The 16,087-nt window shown below is 37.5% G+C and overlaps 1 long non-coding RNA gene across 3 annotated transcripts in view; it reads right to left on the bottom strand.

Moving 5' to 3' along the window:
• The window catches only part of LOC149919231 (uncharacterized), a 61,116-nt gene that overhangs the window by 33,381 nt on the left and 11,648 nt on the right, over nucleotides 1-16,087 (bottom strand). Inside the window, exons 2-3 of one of the 3 annotated variants that reach the window (XR_016464554.1) lie at nucleotides 12,014-12,144; nucleotides 11,777-11,860 (exon numbers count right to left, since the gene is read on the bottom strand). The exons of the other annotated variants lie outside the window; for them this stretch is intronic. This is a non-coding gene — a long non-coding RNA (uncharacterized LOC149919231). The remainder of the gene's footprint in view (nucleotides 1-11,776; nucleotides 11,861-12,013; nucleotides 12,145-16,087) is intronic. 3 annotated transcript variants of the gene reach the window in all.

Below are 16,087 nucleotides of genomic sequence, written 5' to 3'. Positions count from 1 at the left end.
AAAGGGTGGTCAGGCACTGGAATGGACTGCCCATGGAGGTGGTGGAGTCACCAACCCTGGCGGTGTTCAAGGAAAGACTGGATGTTGTGTTGAGGGACATGGTTTAGTGGGAGCTATTGGTAACAGGTGAACAGTTGGACTGGATGATCTTTTAGGTCTTTTCCAACCTTGGCGATTCCATGATTCTATGATTCTATGATAATAAAAAACATCCCAGTAGCAATTAACTTCCACTGAAAATTGGTAAGCTTTGTAACACTAAGGTGCTTTAAACTTCACTATTCTACACAACCACAAAGAATGAGAAAAAAGGAATGATGGTATTAACAGAATGGTAAGTTGACAAGAGTAGCATGAATGCATAAACCATGCATATTCTATATTTTTTCTTCTTTGGGTTGTACTGGAAACTCTTTTTCTTTTCCTGCAGAATATTTTCACATTTTTAAATATTCCAGCTCCATGTGAGAAAAACATAAAGCTACATGAGAAAGAGAGAAGAGAGGACTGGCAGACACCTACTAAAGCAAAAGAGTAACACTGATGATTAGGGGTTTAACCGACACAATTCCCATCCAGGTCCAAACCAAGCACAGAAAAGACTTGAAAGTGCACCTTCTGCAGGTATGTAGGCTATTGGCTATTCTGTGCACTTGCTCTCTTTTTGATGAGAGATTCCATTTTGAGTCTAAGAAATCATTTCCCAATAAAAGATTAATCAGAACCAAGGTATTTCTGCCAAACCTTTCTGTTACAACAAATTGATGTATTTTGCCAAGAAGCATTTTATCAAAAGATTCCCAAACAGGTCTACTTCATGCAACTTAAAACAGTAATAAAATACATACTTTGCTTGGAAAAAAAAATAAGAAGAAGAACTTGGAACAGTTATTGCAAACTTCTTTTCCTATTATATTTTGACATTTCAGTGGTGTGGAACTTAAAAGTTGATAGCAGCACATTACTGAGTATCTTGTTCTTCTGCTAAGAAAAAGAAAAGGGGAGAAGCCCTTGCATAATAAGTACATTTTTAAATGTTCCAGTTAGACTTTGAAGTTCCTCATTCACTGAGTTGAATGTTAGTGAGAAAATTTACATTTCCTGTGAGCCTTGTGTTAAACTGGGAAAGTAAAAAAAATTCTTTTTCAATCCTTATTTTTATTTTCCCTCAAACCAAGAAAAGCAATAAAATAATCTGTGTGTGAAGATTTGAGTTTCAAGCTTCAAACATTTTGCTGCAGTTCTCTTCCAAATAAAAAGATGTAGTTAAACAATAGGAAAAAGTACTCTTTCAACACAAATCTATAACTCAGAAATAGCTTAAAGATCATATCAACTTCTCAAATACACAATTTTCTTCAGATACAGACAAGCATGAAAAATGCCAGGCTGCTAAATTAGTGTTTCTGAAAGATATCCAATTTTTAGACCCTTAATTACTACATATATGACCAGTGGCTGCTATTAAAGAGCAAGAGTAAGCTACTCGTAGAAATAATTGCATTATAGAATACACCATATTTTTAGGCATCATTTTGACACTTGGCAGATACAAGGCATTGATCTGACAGTGAAACTATAAATTCAGAATATTAGAATTTCATTTCTGACATTAAAACAAGACAATCACTTTGTTACAAGGACAGAACAACTCTCCTGATCAATATGCACCCAAAAAATGTTCTTCCACATGTGAAAAATAATTTGAAAGTCATTTTGCTTTGATATCTGTCTGCTCATTTGTCTTTATTAACTCACACATTTAGCGGATACTAAAGACACTTGAAAGCATCCAGCAGAGGCAACAAAGCTGTGACAGGGCTGAAGGCACATCCTGTGTGAGGACACTTGGGATATCAGTCTGAAGAAGAAAAGGCAAGAAGTGACCACATTGCAGCTCCTTGTGGAGGGGAAGCAGAGGGAGGTGCTCTGCTCCTGGGAACCAAGGCAGGATGGGAACGGCACAAAGCTGCACCAGAGGAGGGTCAGACTGGGCAATGGGAAGCATTTCCTTACCCTGAGGATGGTCAAACACAGGAACAGGCTTTCTAGAGAGATGGTTGGTGCCACATGGCTGTCTGTGTTCATGAGGCACCTGGACAATGCCCACAGTAATGCAAACTTCTGGCCAGCCCCAAAGTGGTCAGGCTCAATGATCTCTGTAAACCTCTTTTTCCATATTTACATGTGGGGAGAGAGCTAATCACTTTCACTAATAACTTTTTTTGTATGCAAACAGGTTTAAGATTGACCACCATTTAAATGCTAGGTTATAGCAAAAAGTCTCCATGACTTTTTGAAGTATCTTTGTGTTTCTGTGATGAAGTTGTTACCTTTGCAGGTAAGAAAATCTGTAACAAGAAACACAAAATAACTGAAATATCTAGAGGGGATGAACTACAGAAATGTGCTGATCAAAAGCATTAACGTAAGTACAGACAGGCAAAGAGTTAAAAAGAAAGGGAAAGAAAGGAAAAATGCATGTTGTTGAAAGCTTATCCAAAAAAAAAAAAAAAAAAAAAGAGGTTAATGCAGCAAGAAAATCAAATTGCTATCAGGAAAATAGACCTGCATTCATCCTTCAGCCTGACTGAAGAATTTTACAGTGGACAGCTGTGACTGCAACAATAACAAATCAAGCAGGTTTGCAACTTCTTGCTGGAAAATTTTTTGAACACTTTTTCTTTAGGAATAACAAAATAATGGCACCTCAGATACTGCTCTGCAAGGTTCCTGTCCATTTCCCTTTCTCCCCTTTGACAAAATGCTTCTACGGACATCGCTGGAAAGTTGAAAAATTCCATCCTAGTTTTCTCAGTTGGAATTTGGAATCTTACCCACAAAAATGTTGGGTCCTTGCCTTCTCATCTTGGTTAAAGTTTATTTTTTAACTTTTTTTTTTTTTTTCCAAGGGAAATTATTTCCATTTTCTCATTGCTCTTAATAATAAACATTCTGGCAGTTAAAAATGCCTTTTTGTTTCTCATAAATCTCCAGAACGTGAAAGTGAGCATTTTTCAATAATATTTGGATCTTTCTACTAATAAAAGAAAGAGAAATAGGATAAAACTGAAAATACTTTGAGACTTTAACTGAAGACATTAAAGGCAACTACTACATTTGGTATGAGAAACCTGTTTTATAGAGCAGAGAGAGAACTTTCTCCTGCATTTGTGGGAACTCTTCTCAGTTTCCTTTATAAGGCAATACTTACACAACTGTGCCAAGATTCCCCTTAAGCACCACGTGAACTGCATTCATATAGACATGACAGGTTAACACAGAATTTTTGTATATTTTTTATTTTAAAAATAAAAATTAAATCCATGTTTAAGTAGCAAATTCAAAGCTGAATTTATTACTTCAATAATTTTTTCTTTTCCTGCTACCTACAACGTCACCAGCAAAAATAATTATTATTACTTAATTAGCATAAAGATGAATGAGACCAAGCCCTAATTACTGATTAAATAAATTTTTTGTGCATAGGTTTACAATTCACAAGCTCCAAACAAAGTTCTTCTTGTCCAACTGTTCACAGATGATAATGGAAGAACATGCTGAACTGAAATCTATTTGGACAAGTCTTCAGCAGCAGATTTCTACGCTACCCAGTCATCTCTGCTAGTTTGTAGAGCACTGTCTGACAACTGAAAAATATGTAAATTGCTCTATATTTGCTATGAACACTCCTCCAGATTTTGTTCAAAATCTGTGACCAGAATGGGCTGCTCAGCATAATTTTTTTGAAGGGTTTGCAAAGCTTGTTGCAGATCCTGCCCTCCTTCCCTGTGCATACCCCTCATTTGATTTCTGCGGCAGAAACGCCCATTTATCTACATGAAGAAAGTCATTTAACCTCAACTCCATTTCCCTCAACTCTATTTTCCTCCCATTATACACACACACTACACAGAAATTTTAGTCCTGGTTATTATTTATGGAGAGCTTTCAGGATTACCTTTTACAGCTGATTTATAAAAGTAATCACCTGCCTCAGACCAAAGCGTAGCACTTGAACTTAAAATGCTTCTTCTGATTTGAAAGATGTTCTCTGCTTCAATAAAATTCCTCGTATGAAGTACAGAGAATCTTTTTCAGACATAAAAAAAAAATCCCAAATTAATTTAAAATTCAGAATAATGGTTTTATTGAAGCTACTTAAATATGCATGCAGCTTGCACTAATTATTTTATTTTTAATTAATTGCACGATGAAATATGTGCATTGTGAAAACATATATGCACATATTATTTAACATCCATTGGACCAGTGATACTCAAAGTGGACTATCTTCTTTACATACACCCTTATGAAACAGCTCAATGCCACCTTAAGTAGACACATTATGCTAAGCAAAACTCATTTGTGCAGTACCAAAAACAAGTCCAAAATCTGTCCTGTGTGGAGCCAGGAATTGGATTCAATGATCTTTATGGGTCTCCTTTCCAGTTTGGGATATTCTATCATTACATGATCTGATGAGCCACCCAAACTGCAAAACAGTTCATAAATTGAGTAGCTAGTTCAACTCAACCAGTGTTATACTGGCTTTCTTCTATGTAATAAATGAGGTTGCATTTATTATGTAACAGAAGTTGGCATTCTAGATTGTTTGCATGATATAGACACAAGGGTTTCATTTTTAGCACACTTCCTAAGTACTTTCCATAGACAGATGAAGATGCACAACACACTGTAAGCAAAGGCAACATTTCATGCCTTCATTTCATAATTAGGCTTAGCTCTTAACAAGTCACGTTCCAATTCCCACCAAGCAAGTATGAAGAGGGCATCTGATCTCAAATACCTTATTCATGCAAAGAATAAGTTCAGCTGAAGTGCAACAATGAATAAAATATGGGAAACGTATTTCTGAAAGGTTATTTTACTGTGTCACCAAGTTAATTCTGGCACAAGATGACTCAAACCATCTGCAGCTTGAACAAGAAGAATTAAACATTTTGACAGGTCTGAAACCTCATACTTTGATTTTCCATTTTTTAAAATCCCAGTTTAATTCCACCTCACTCCTCTCTCTTTTTTTTTTTCCCTAATGCGCTCTTTGCCATTACCTCTCCATTAAATGCAAGCACTGAAAACCTCCCGCTGTTTGACGCTCATAACCATAGGTTGCTGAGGTGGAAAGGAAGTGCACGTTCATTGTTGGGAACAGTCACCTCCAGAACTCCTTGCAAGGCTGACTTAGAGCAACCTCAACATATTACCCACACTTTGTGTGGGTTTGAAATGCAAATGTTTACTTTCTACTGTAACATAAACATGATTTGTTATGCAGAGCATTGACACTTCTTATACCTCTAAGAATGGGTATAACTGCCACCCTTAAACACATTTCTTAACTTCAGGATGCTTGACAATTATACTTTGGATAGCAACAACGTATAACAGTGAGTACATAAACCAAAATGAGCTGACCTTCATTTGAAAACCTAGGCTCTAATTCAGGAAAAAGTCTGCAGTGTATTATTCTGTGTAAGGAAGCATCTAAATACTGCTATGATGGTGGAATTCCTAATGTACTTATGATGTTAGAGAGCTTCACTGGATCCCAGTCTTATGTATTTTTTCTTCCCCTGTCCCTTTTCCTTGCCATCTGCCTTTCTGTGTTAATTACATCTATCTGTCTAAAATTTTGCCACATGCTGTATTTTTTATTGAGCCAAATGATACAGTGCACATGCACTTTACTGGCGAATTTATGGCTAGAGGGCTCTCTTTTTTCTACTCTTTATGGAGAAGAACAGTTCTAGTTTTAATGCTTTGGCACATAAGCTTTTATAGCATCCATGCATCTGCTCCTGAGCTCCTCACTTCTCTCTGTGTGCATTATCCAAGATGGAAGCTATAACGCAGACAGAACATTTCTCATCACTTCATTTTCACACTTGTTTCTCAGCACTTTTCATTACTGCTGAGTACCTAATCCTAAAACCTGAATACACTGAAAAACAGTAAGCAATAAATAGATCCCACAGAAGGTTTCTTCTCCCTCAACAAAAAGCCTCAAGCTTTCAAGTAATGACATACAAGAATTTCACGCTACGCACCGCTGGACCCAAACCTCATGTCTGTTTTAGGAGCCTGACTCTCTCCTACCTCTGTGCTTCTGGATTCTGAACAAGGCCAGGTTTTCTTTCTAATGTATTACCTATCTTTAAACGTCAAAGAAATACATATGAAGAGAGCACAGAAACTCAGTTAAACAATTACAGGCAAATAATTTTGCTTTTTCATTAAAAACTGAATTGCTTTCTTCTAGGTTTTTTTTTGTTGCTTAATTTGTAGCTGATAGCCCCCAAATGTCTTCTTCCAAATTGGATGCAATTTCTACATGAAACAAAAAGGCAGTGTACAGTTTTAAGAACATTCCCTAAACGTATGGGACAACCCAATAATCAGTTTTAAGGAATAAGGCCATTAACATTTTGTAATGTCAACCAATTCCTTTTTTGTAAACACATTATATACTTCTGTTTGAATTTAATCACTTCCTAAGCAGCTAAATAATTATTTCAAGCTAATGAGAATTAGTTTTGAAGTTGTTAGTATTAATGAGAAATCACCATATCCAGATTAGTGCTTCATAGTCCTAAATAATTGATACCTCCGTTCACATTACCGCTTGGAGGATACTAGCAGCAAACAAAATTATTAGTTTCATTTTGTCAGATAACTTCCAAAACACAATTTTTTACGGTTTTTAAGACCATGCATTTTGAAAAGAAAATAAAACTACACTTCATTATGACAAGAAAAAAAAAGAAACGGTCTCCAGATTTAGAAGCACAGTGTTCCACACTTTGTTGTAAAGATGCAATACAGGGAAGCAATGGCAAAATCCTAAGAATTCAGAGGGAGTAGGGAGCACTCAGCACTTTCCAGGACGTTTGCAGCTCCTTTTAGGACTAAGCCCTGTAGAACTCCTTTCTTTCTTTCATTTAAAAACTGCCTTTTCTTTTCCAAATGAGAGTTACACCTGTATTGCACCTCTGAAGATTGGGCTCTTTTTTCTCTATTTGTTGTCCTTATGGGGTGCTCCTGTGGTCAAAAAGCTTTTCCATTGTGCTTACAGGAGTGATGGATGGCACTTCCCAGGCTGCCAATTATTTCACAATTCATGGTATCTTAAAATTCAGGAAAACATGAGTAGTAGTGCTTCCAGTCCAAACAATGCTACCAGGACAACATGGAAACATGAATAGCCAGCCAAGTTCTCCTCTATTTAAATTTGTTAGAATTATCACTTCAAAAGAAATGTGCTGATTTACACAAGGTGAAAATGTCTGCAGAATAATTACCTTTGATAACATACTCTTTTTTTTTATTTATTTTCCATGAGTTAATGATGGATAGGTTCTCACATCTTAATCTTTCCATGCAATCTGCAGTAGTTTATCTTCAATATCAACCATGTTTCTATGCACATACTAATGATATTAATGATCTTCTTTTGAATCAGACACCGTGCTTGATAGTAGTAATCCTCTTGGTTTCATAATTTTCAGCAGTTCAGCTTACTCACGTCTCTTCCTATCTCATACAATATTATGAATGTACCACACTGACTGGTACAGGCAATTCTAGATAAGTTTCTCAGAGCAGAGTTCTTGAACCTCTAGGGACAGTGATTCCATCACCTCCCTGGGCAGCCCATTCCAGTGCATCACCACTTTTTCCTGAGAATAAATTCTTCCTAATATCCAACCTGAACCTCCCCTGGTGCAACTTGAGCTCATTGTTTTTCATCCTATCGCTGCCACCAGGGAGAAAAGCTTGACCTCCCAGCTTGCCACAACCTCCCTTCAGGTAGTTATGGAGAGCAATAAGGTCTCCCCTGAGCCTCCTCTTCTGCAGACTGAACAATCCCAGTTCCTTCAGCCGCACCTCATAAGGTCTGTGCTCCAGATCCTTCCCAGCTTTGTTGCCCTTCTCTGGACACTCTCCAGGATCTCAATGTCTTTCCTGCAGTGAGGGACCCAGAATTGAATGCAGCACTTGAGGTACAGCCTCACCAGTGCCAGAGGGAAGGGAACAACCACCTCCCTGGTCCTGCTGACAGCACTATTTCTGATACAAGCCAGGATGTTGCTGGCCTTCTTGGCCATAAGGTTATTTTGCTTAGATACTTCTATTGCCTTTGATTAAAAAAAAAAAAAGAATCTTTAAAATTCTTGTTGCCTTTCCATGAATCAGCCTACCACTCCAACTCCCATATAATCAAAACATGATTTAGTTAGCACTTTTATCTGCAATCACACATTCTGTAGCCCCACAGCTACTGTGTTTTTGTGATAAAACACATCTACTGTGATATTCTTTGCCAACATGAGTTCATTGTTCTACATAGCCATTCTACCTACATCACCCCCAGCTACCCAGATGTTTCCCATCTACTTGTTTCTACAGGTTGCCACATGATAATCTTCTGAAATACAATTCCTGCCTTCTAGCTTTCTGGCACAGGACAGTTTTTTCTATACTAATAAATACACGACAATCTTTTTCATGCCCACACTGGAGCCCTACTTGTGCTCTTCAACACAACGACAATAGGGAAAGCACCGTGGAACAAGTTTATTCCTGGAGCATACATAGGAATAGTTTGGGAAACCTCTAGTGAACTCAGGGCAGAGGCATGCCAAGAATCCTTGTAGCCATATGATGGTCAAGTTATAATATCTGTGTCCACTGACCTTGGTTTGTTCAAATATTTGGACAGGCTTACTAGTAATCTTGTAGTCCAAAATTATTTCTTCAGAGTGAAAAGGTGTCTCCTTGCTCTCAAGGGTCTCGATAATTACAAGCTTTCATGAAGATAAATGCATATTAGGAAATATTTATTCACACAAGATGTAACTCAACAACATATTAATCATGGGAATCAGAGTCGGCAGGTATTGGTTTTCTTCACATGAAATCTGAGAGGGTCACATTATTCAGAATCATATCCTTGGACCAGGGCCCAGAAACAACATTTTTTAGAAATTTTCCGGAACACAGCATGACACTGATTCCAAAAATCTGAAGGAATTCTAGAAGTAAATAATTTTAATCACCTGTTCCTCAGACCAGGGTGAACTTATCATTTCTGTGCTTAAAAAAAGAATTTTAAAAACACTATGTTATGAGCACTAGAGTTGCTGAATTAAATGAAATGAACAATCTTTGTGGCTCAATAAACAGAGGACAGAACAGAACAGCGTAAAAAATAAATAAGAAAGGAAGCACTTTGTCTTTTCAAATAGCGTAACCTTCTGGGCTATGCTTCAAAACACATCTTCCAGATCACTTTAATCTTTGGTTCATTGAATGCTCTCATTACTCATTTTCATGTCCAGTCTGTGTCTGAATCAAACACAATTATGGTTTTGTTAATACTAAATAAAGATAATTACGGGTTGTCAAAATCACTCCCAGTGAAAAATATGTTTCCGTAGAAACATTTTTTAAATTAAAAATCTTCAGTTATTTGAAAACAATTTTTTTTAAACAAAACTGAATGCTTCCTTTTATTTTGGGCAGTAATATTTAATGCTGTCTGGGAAGCTGCATGATTTCTACTTTTTCCTTTCTCATTTAATCCCTTTGAGGCAAAAAACATTAAAAAATTTTGGCGGAGATTTTGAAAAAAAAAAAAAAAATGTTATCTCTATTTGATAAATGGAATGGAAATTTTTCAATTCCTATCTCTTAATGCCTTCCTTTATCATTAGATTTCTTTACCATTATTTGAGATGACTTGCTGTGAAAAATTCTTGGAGACGATGCAGAGTCTTAGTACACTGTGATGTTTTTAATGGGAATAGATTATTATTTAGGAATGTCTGAAAGGGCAGGGAGCCTTCAAAGAAGAAGTATTAAACAGAACTTAGATTTCAGTAGAGTTCTAAGATGAACGTCACATTTCAACCAATTTTTAACAGGAACACAGGACTGGAAGGGATCACCTGCATTCATTCTGCAATGAGACATCAGATGAAAGATCCACTGACTTCCCTTTTCCTCACATAGTGTCACAAGTTCCTCTCCCACAACCTCAAAGAACTTCATGACCTGTAGAACGAAACTGAAAGGTACCACTGTAGTGTGCCTCTGAAGGGAATCTGAAGGGATTCACAGTGTCACCAATGTCTTACACCACTTCTGTTAAAAACTACTGTAAAAACTACTATCTGCCAGTATGAGCTCAAGATTCAGTCATCATGTCTTGACGATGTGATGGCTACAGAAAAAAAACAGGTGAATCTGTATCTGCTCTTGTACAGGGGACAGGGGAATGCAACGCTCCTCGCACAGTCTCCAAAAGTCACCTTCGGCTCATCAAGGAAAAATCCACCCCTCCTCCCTCAAGTAACAGCAAGCTCAGAAGGAGATCATTAACAAACAGTGTGATCAAGTAAGCTGATATTGTTTAAAAGACATCAGCTGTCCAAGGATTTGTATCACAAACCTACTTTCCAGTCTCCTTAAATTTCCTACTATTTGGATTGGCAGTTCCTTTCGTTAGTTTACCATGCACCATCCTAAGACAATGTTGATTTCTTCTTCTGCACTTTGCTACATGGAAGACCATTCCAGTAATTCACTTTTTTTTATTCCTTTTTTTTTTTTTCCTTTGTTCCTAAACTTTGATCTTCTACACATCTTACCTTTTAACTTTAAAACTTTTTTCCTATTTGAAGTTTATTCTTCAACAGTAGTTGCAGAAAGTTACCTTGTCCTTTTTGATACTCAACTGGTTAGGTTAAACAGCAAAATCTTTTAATCTGCCAATATGGGTTAGCTGGTGCTTAGTGCAATGGAAAACACCTGAAGCCAAGTAAAGCAGTTCTCAGCCAATTTCCACCTAAAGAATTGGTTGGACTAGATGACCCTAGTGGTCTTTCCAACTCTAATGATTCTATGATTTTCTATCTTCCAACTTAGATATCCTCTATTTATAGCAGAGGCTTTTATTAATAGTTTTTGAGCGTCCAGTCATCTGAACCTCTATACTTTCATTTCCTTTCCCTGATCCCTTGAGGATAAGAGGAGTAGCTCTCTCCATGCCAGTATCCCCCTCTGCATATCCTCCCTTTCCAACAGCTCCTTAACCTACTCCACATTAACTATTAATTGCTATCATCCCATCTACAGTACAAATTTTCTCTACAATGTTGTAGGAAGCACTTTTTCTGAAATCTAAGTAGATAAGGCCACAGCATTACCCCACATAGGAAAAAAAAGAAATTAAAAGAAAAATATAATAGGCTAATCTGACAAAAATTACCTTTGATAAAGATCTGCAGTAATTTAAAAATAAAGGCAAAAGGAAAATTGGATAATTATCTTTTCCTTCAAACTCTCCTCTAGTTCTATCTGGTAACAGGGTTTTAGGTACAGAGTGGAGACTCAGCTTCCAAGCAGAGTGCTCTTTTGATGCCCTCTGTGCCTTCTCTCTGCTTCCCTGACTGCACTGGGAGCAGGAACAAGAGGAGACCCTCATCCTGCCATGAGGGAAAGAATGAGAAAGTGAATTTGGGGGAGAAGGAAGGGTGGGAGATTGTGTCCTGTGTTGGTATGAAAGAAGGAGAACAAGAGCCAGAAGAAGGGCACCCTGTGGAAATAAATCTTATCTTGGAGCAGGGTAAAGGAAGGAATACACAAAGGGGTGGAGATGCAGGAATTTTGTATGAATGGGATATATGGAAAAAAAGAGGAGGCTTTGGGGAGCTTAAAAGCCTGCGAGCTCTAATCCTGACTTGTCACATACCAGCAATGTAGGCTCCTGATGTCTTCTGCACAAAGTCCATGCAGAGCCTGCACCAGCATCCTTTCTGTGGGGTGGAGCCTTTCTCTAGATCAATCAGAGATTTGATGGCAGGGTAGTGAAAGAGGAAAAGCACCTCAGAGCTTGGCCTTCAAAATCTCACTTATCTTTTCACTTTTATCTCCAGAGAAAATTCCCATTTTACCAGAACTTTAAAAAACCCATCCAGCCCCTTATTACCTGTTCTATTTTCCCCAAACATTCCTCTGCACCATCACAAAACTGAAATGTCTCCGCAAACAATGAGAACAAAACAAACATCCCCCATCCTCAACCAGGTTTGCTCACAGTCAGAAAGCCCTGAAATGGCCCTGGAGAAAAATAAGAGAACAGTAAATTGTGGAGGATGAGAAAGAGTTATTTTTAAAAGACTGTTAACGGTGTTTGATATTCTCTAATCATAGCATTCTGCAGCACCAAAAATGTAAAAGTTTGTTAAAATTCTCACTGCTGGACTTAATATTTCCTACACCAGTTCCATCAATAGTCTAGAATGAAGATTATTTGGATTTTGTCATGCTGAGCGATCTAAGCTTTACTTCTTCTGCTTTGCTTAGAGCTACTGCATGTAGCGCAGTTACAATGACTGATTTATAATTGTATGTCAGAGATAGTGTACAATATACCAAAAGAAAAAAAAAAAAAAAAAAGGGTTAACATGCTAATCTTCTTGCATTCAAACAGAAACACCCCAGTGGAGCCAGTCACTGAGATAATGAAATTATAGCTCAACAGGAAGATCCTGAGAAAGCAGTGTAATGGTTTTAATAAACAAGGATTGCTGATGTTGGGGAGGGAGCCCTTCTAGAGGCTTAATTAATCAAAACAGCTAGGGAACACCTATGCAACTGCTATAAATATTCAAAGTAACTGTTCTTTATGCAAGTACTTTACTGAGGCAGGATATAACTTCCTAATTTAGCTGAGGCATGGCATAGAGCCTGCAGACTGTATACAGTGTCCATATATTCTTAAGACCATAGGTATGTTTTAAATTGTTTAATAAAATTATTACTTTCTTGGTTGGCTAGAAAATGTCATTAGGAAAGTAGAGTCTATCATCTAAAATGAGATGTTACTTGTATCATTTCCCTCTAAGTGAATTTACAACAACAAAAGCTATCTGGAGGTTGCATGCCAAGGCACTTGTAATAGCTTGGGCAGCATCCTGGATTGCATCCTGTCTTTCAAGTTTAATAATAAGTGATTGTTATATCCTATAGGAGGAAGGAGTCATTCAGGTGACTACCTGATTCAGAGCAGTATTTGTTCTACATCCCCACACACTCTCCAAGAGAAATGTATCATTCTAACAACACTTTTTATGACATCTAGCATCAGCAGAACCAGCTGTTGAAGCTGATGGAAGTACACACTCTTCCTGATGAATTCTGGAGCAATCCAAAGGAGAAGATGATGACAATTGCCTTTGAGACACCTGCCTCTAAAATGGCACATGCTCATTTTAAACAGCCTGTAATCTCACCTTGAGTGACTGCCAGGCTTCATTTGGATCGTTCATGTTTAATATATTATTTATATCTCATGGTTTTAGGCCATGGAGGAAGCAATTCAGATTGAAATGATCAATAGAGTGTGGAATTACACTGACAGGCAGTGGAAATTTAAACATTTCAAAAATATCATTCTCTATATGTGTATCTATGGCAATAAAAACGCTTAGAGAACATTAAGAAATTACAATTAAATTCTCAGAAATAAAAATTCTTAACTTGTCATGCTCTCGCTTTGCTCCTTCCCTTGTTTTTAGGTGCACAGGAATACCTCACACCTCTGATTTTTGCCCATATCAAACTGGGCAAAACAAACTGGGAGAAACAGCCAAGGAAGAGGAGAATACGAGTCTCGAGACGTAAGGAAGCATCCTCTCACCTCTAGATACACCTCTAGAAGGTGGCTTGCTTAGTCTAGTAAAACAAGAAGTAAATTAGAAGCACAACTGGAATGATACTGGAATGGGATCCTGCTTTGGCAGGGGGGTTGGACTCGATGATCTCTGGAGGTCCCTTCCAACCCCTACGATTCTGTGATTCTGTGATTCTGTGATACAACAGGATAGGAAAATCTAGTTATAGCTAAAGAATAATGTTGGCAAGAGAACAAAATAGCATAAATCCACCATGTATAAGTTGGGGTTAGAGACTGGAAGAAATGTCCTAACTCAAAATAGCCTCTTGATGCCAGGCATAACAGCAAAAACCTGCCTGAATGTTAACTTTCACTGCAGCAGTCTTAACTGTAACACTGTAAAACAATGGCCCGCTTCTCTTTTTAGATTATGAGGAACGTGTCCTTTACATTTTGATTTTGGAAGAGTTTTGACAATGATCATTTCACATTTTCCTGCTGACAAATTGTCCTGGAAACTTTCAGCCAAACTGGTGAAAGTTTCCCAAAGTAGAAGGTAATATCAGGAGCTCTCTGACATCCAGAAATATATCCGTTAATGGTGTTCACTATACATGGAATTGCCATTCATCTTAAGCAGCAGGCAGTTATTCAAGGAAACTACAATTTGCAGACACTGACAAGCTCTCATGCATGAGTTCCAGCTTCATTTCTTTTGCTTGCTGAGGACAACATACCAAAAGCAGACCCTGTTATATCAGTTGCATTAGTACAGTCTTGAGGTGACAAAGGCATGGGCATGCATAGTGAGATTTCTTTAGAGAAGCAAGCAAACCTGCTGGTCAAGACTGGTGTAGTTGCTTCTCTTAGACCAGCAAAACTATGACTTTTTTATAAAAATGCAGCCAAATGACATTTATCATTTAAACAGCCCTGCATTCTTTTTAGAATGGTGCTCACACTACAACCTATGCACTAACCTTAGTTATACCTCCCATCTGCTCTTTACATTGTATATTTAAGTTCTCTACAGAGAGCAGAGAAAAATGTTCACTTACAAACGTCTTCTAATTTACCAGTTTTCTTAACATACAGCAGCAACGTTCTACAGCTTTTTTTATTTTAGACAATGCATCTTTTCAGTCCAGCCAGCCTTCGGTGACAGTGTGTATTTTTAGGAAGCTGTACAGCCATCTGGAAAGGTTTTATTTTTTTGTTATGTTTATCCTTTGCACTTTTCAGATTTCTGTCAACGTCCATGGTAACAGCTGCTATAATACTCCCCAACCTTGTATGGTTTGAGAGCTGCACAATCCAATGCAGTTTGCAGTCTGGACTTCAAGCAATCTCCAAGTTGTCAGACTAACAGTTTTGTTTTTTTTTTTCAACTTTGGAGGCTATTATACAGGTATCATTTCTGTGGCCTTTGTGCTTGTGCTTTATTTCAAGGTTAGTTGATCAGAAGACGTTATGCAGTGGCTGTTCGTGCACATGTCTGTATATATGTTTTTCACTCATATATATATCTATACACACACACAAATTCTGAAAATGTTGAAGTTTTGAGTTTTTTTGTTTTCTTTTTTGTCTTTCTACTTCTATCATTCACCTCATAAATGAAGTCATTTTCTTTGATGGAGAGCTGAAACTCTGTGTTATAATTTAGGTACAGCTGTATTTAGCATTTCGTGAACTGTAATAGGAATAGCATGAATTACCCCATAGTAATAAAAAAAAGAGTGGAGTCACCTTTAGGTACAGGCACAATAACTAGATTTTTATATATATATAAATATATAAATATATAAATATATAAATATATAAATATATATATATATATATATTTCTTTTTTAAAGCAGCTGCATATGAACGAAATATTACAGTGAAGTCTCTTAATCCAAGGTGAAAATTGGGAATCCACTGACTATTAAAAGTGCAAGAAGTCACCAAATGGTTACAGAATATTTTGAAACAAGGTCCGTAAGTATTCCATATCATTACTGGAAGAAAAACATTCCAATCATTTGCTAGTTTGGGATTCGGGAGCCTAATGGCATGTGATCTACATTCAGAGCTGATCTTACTTGCCTACCTTTTAGGGACCTTTGTCCCTAGGAGCATCAATAGCTCAGAGCAGGGTGTCCAAGTATTCACAGCCAAGCAAGCAACCACCTGAGAACCACAACAAATAACAAGGTGGGATGTGTGCCTGCAATTGTGTCTCCTGAGGGCTTAGGTGCTTAGACCTAGATTTATCTCATGCATCCTTCAAGGTATGCAAGGCAGATGCTCAGTCTAACCTGGAAGCTGATGTTCCCTTTGTCATCACTGGAGAATATGCAGTGAGTGATTCATCCCACCTGAAGACCTGAACAAGCAAGAAA

Source organism: Phasianus colchicus, chromosome 2 (assembly GCF_987193195.1).
Source record: "Phasianus colchicus chromosome 2, bPhaCol1.hap1.1, whole genome shotgun sequence".
Lineage (NCBI taxonomy): Eukaryota > Metazoa > Chordata > Aves > Galliformes > Phasianidae > Phasianus > Phasianus colchicus.
The sequence above is the reverse complement of the archived record's forward strand: the minus strand, read 5'-3'. Positions and strand labels throughout refer to the sequence as shown.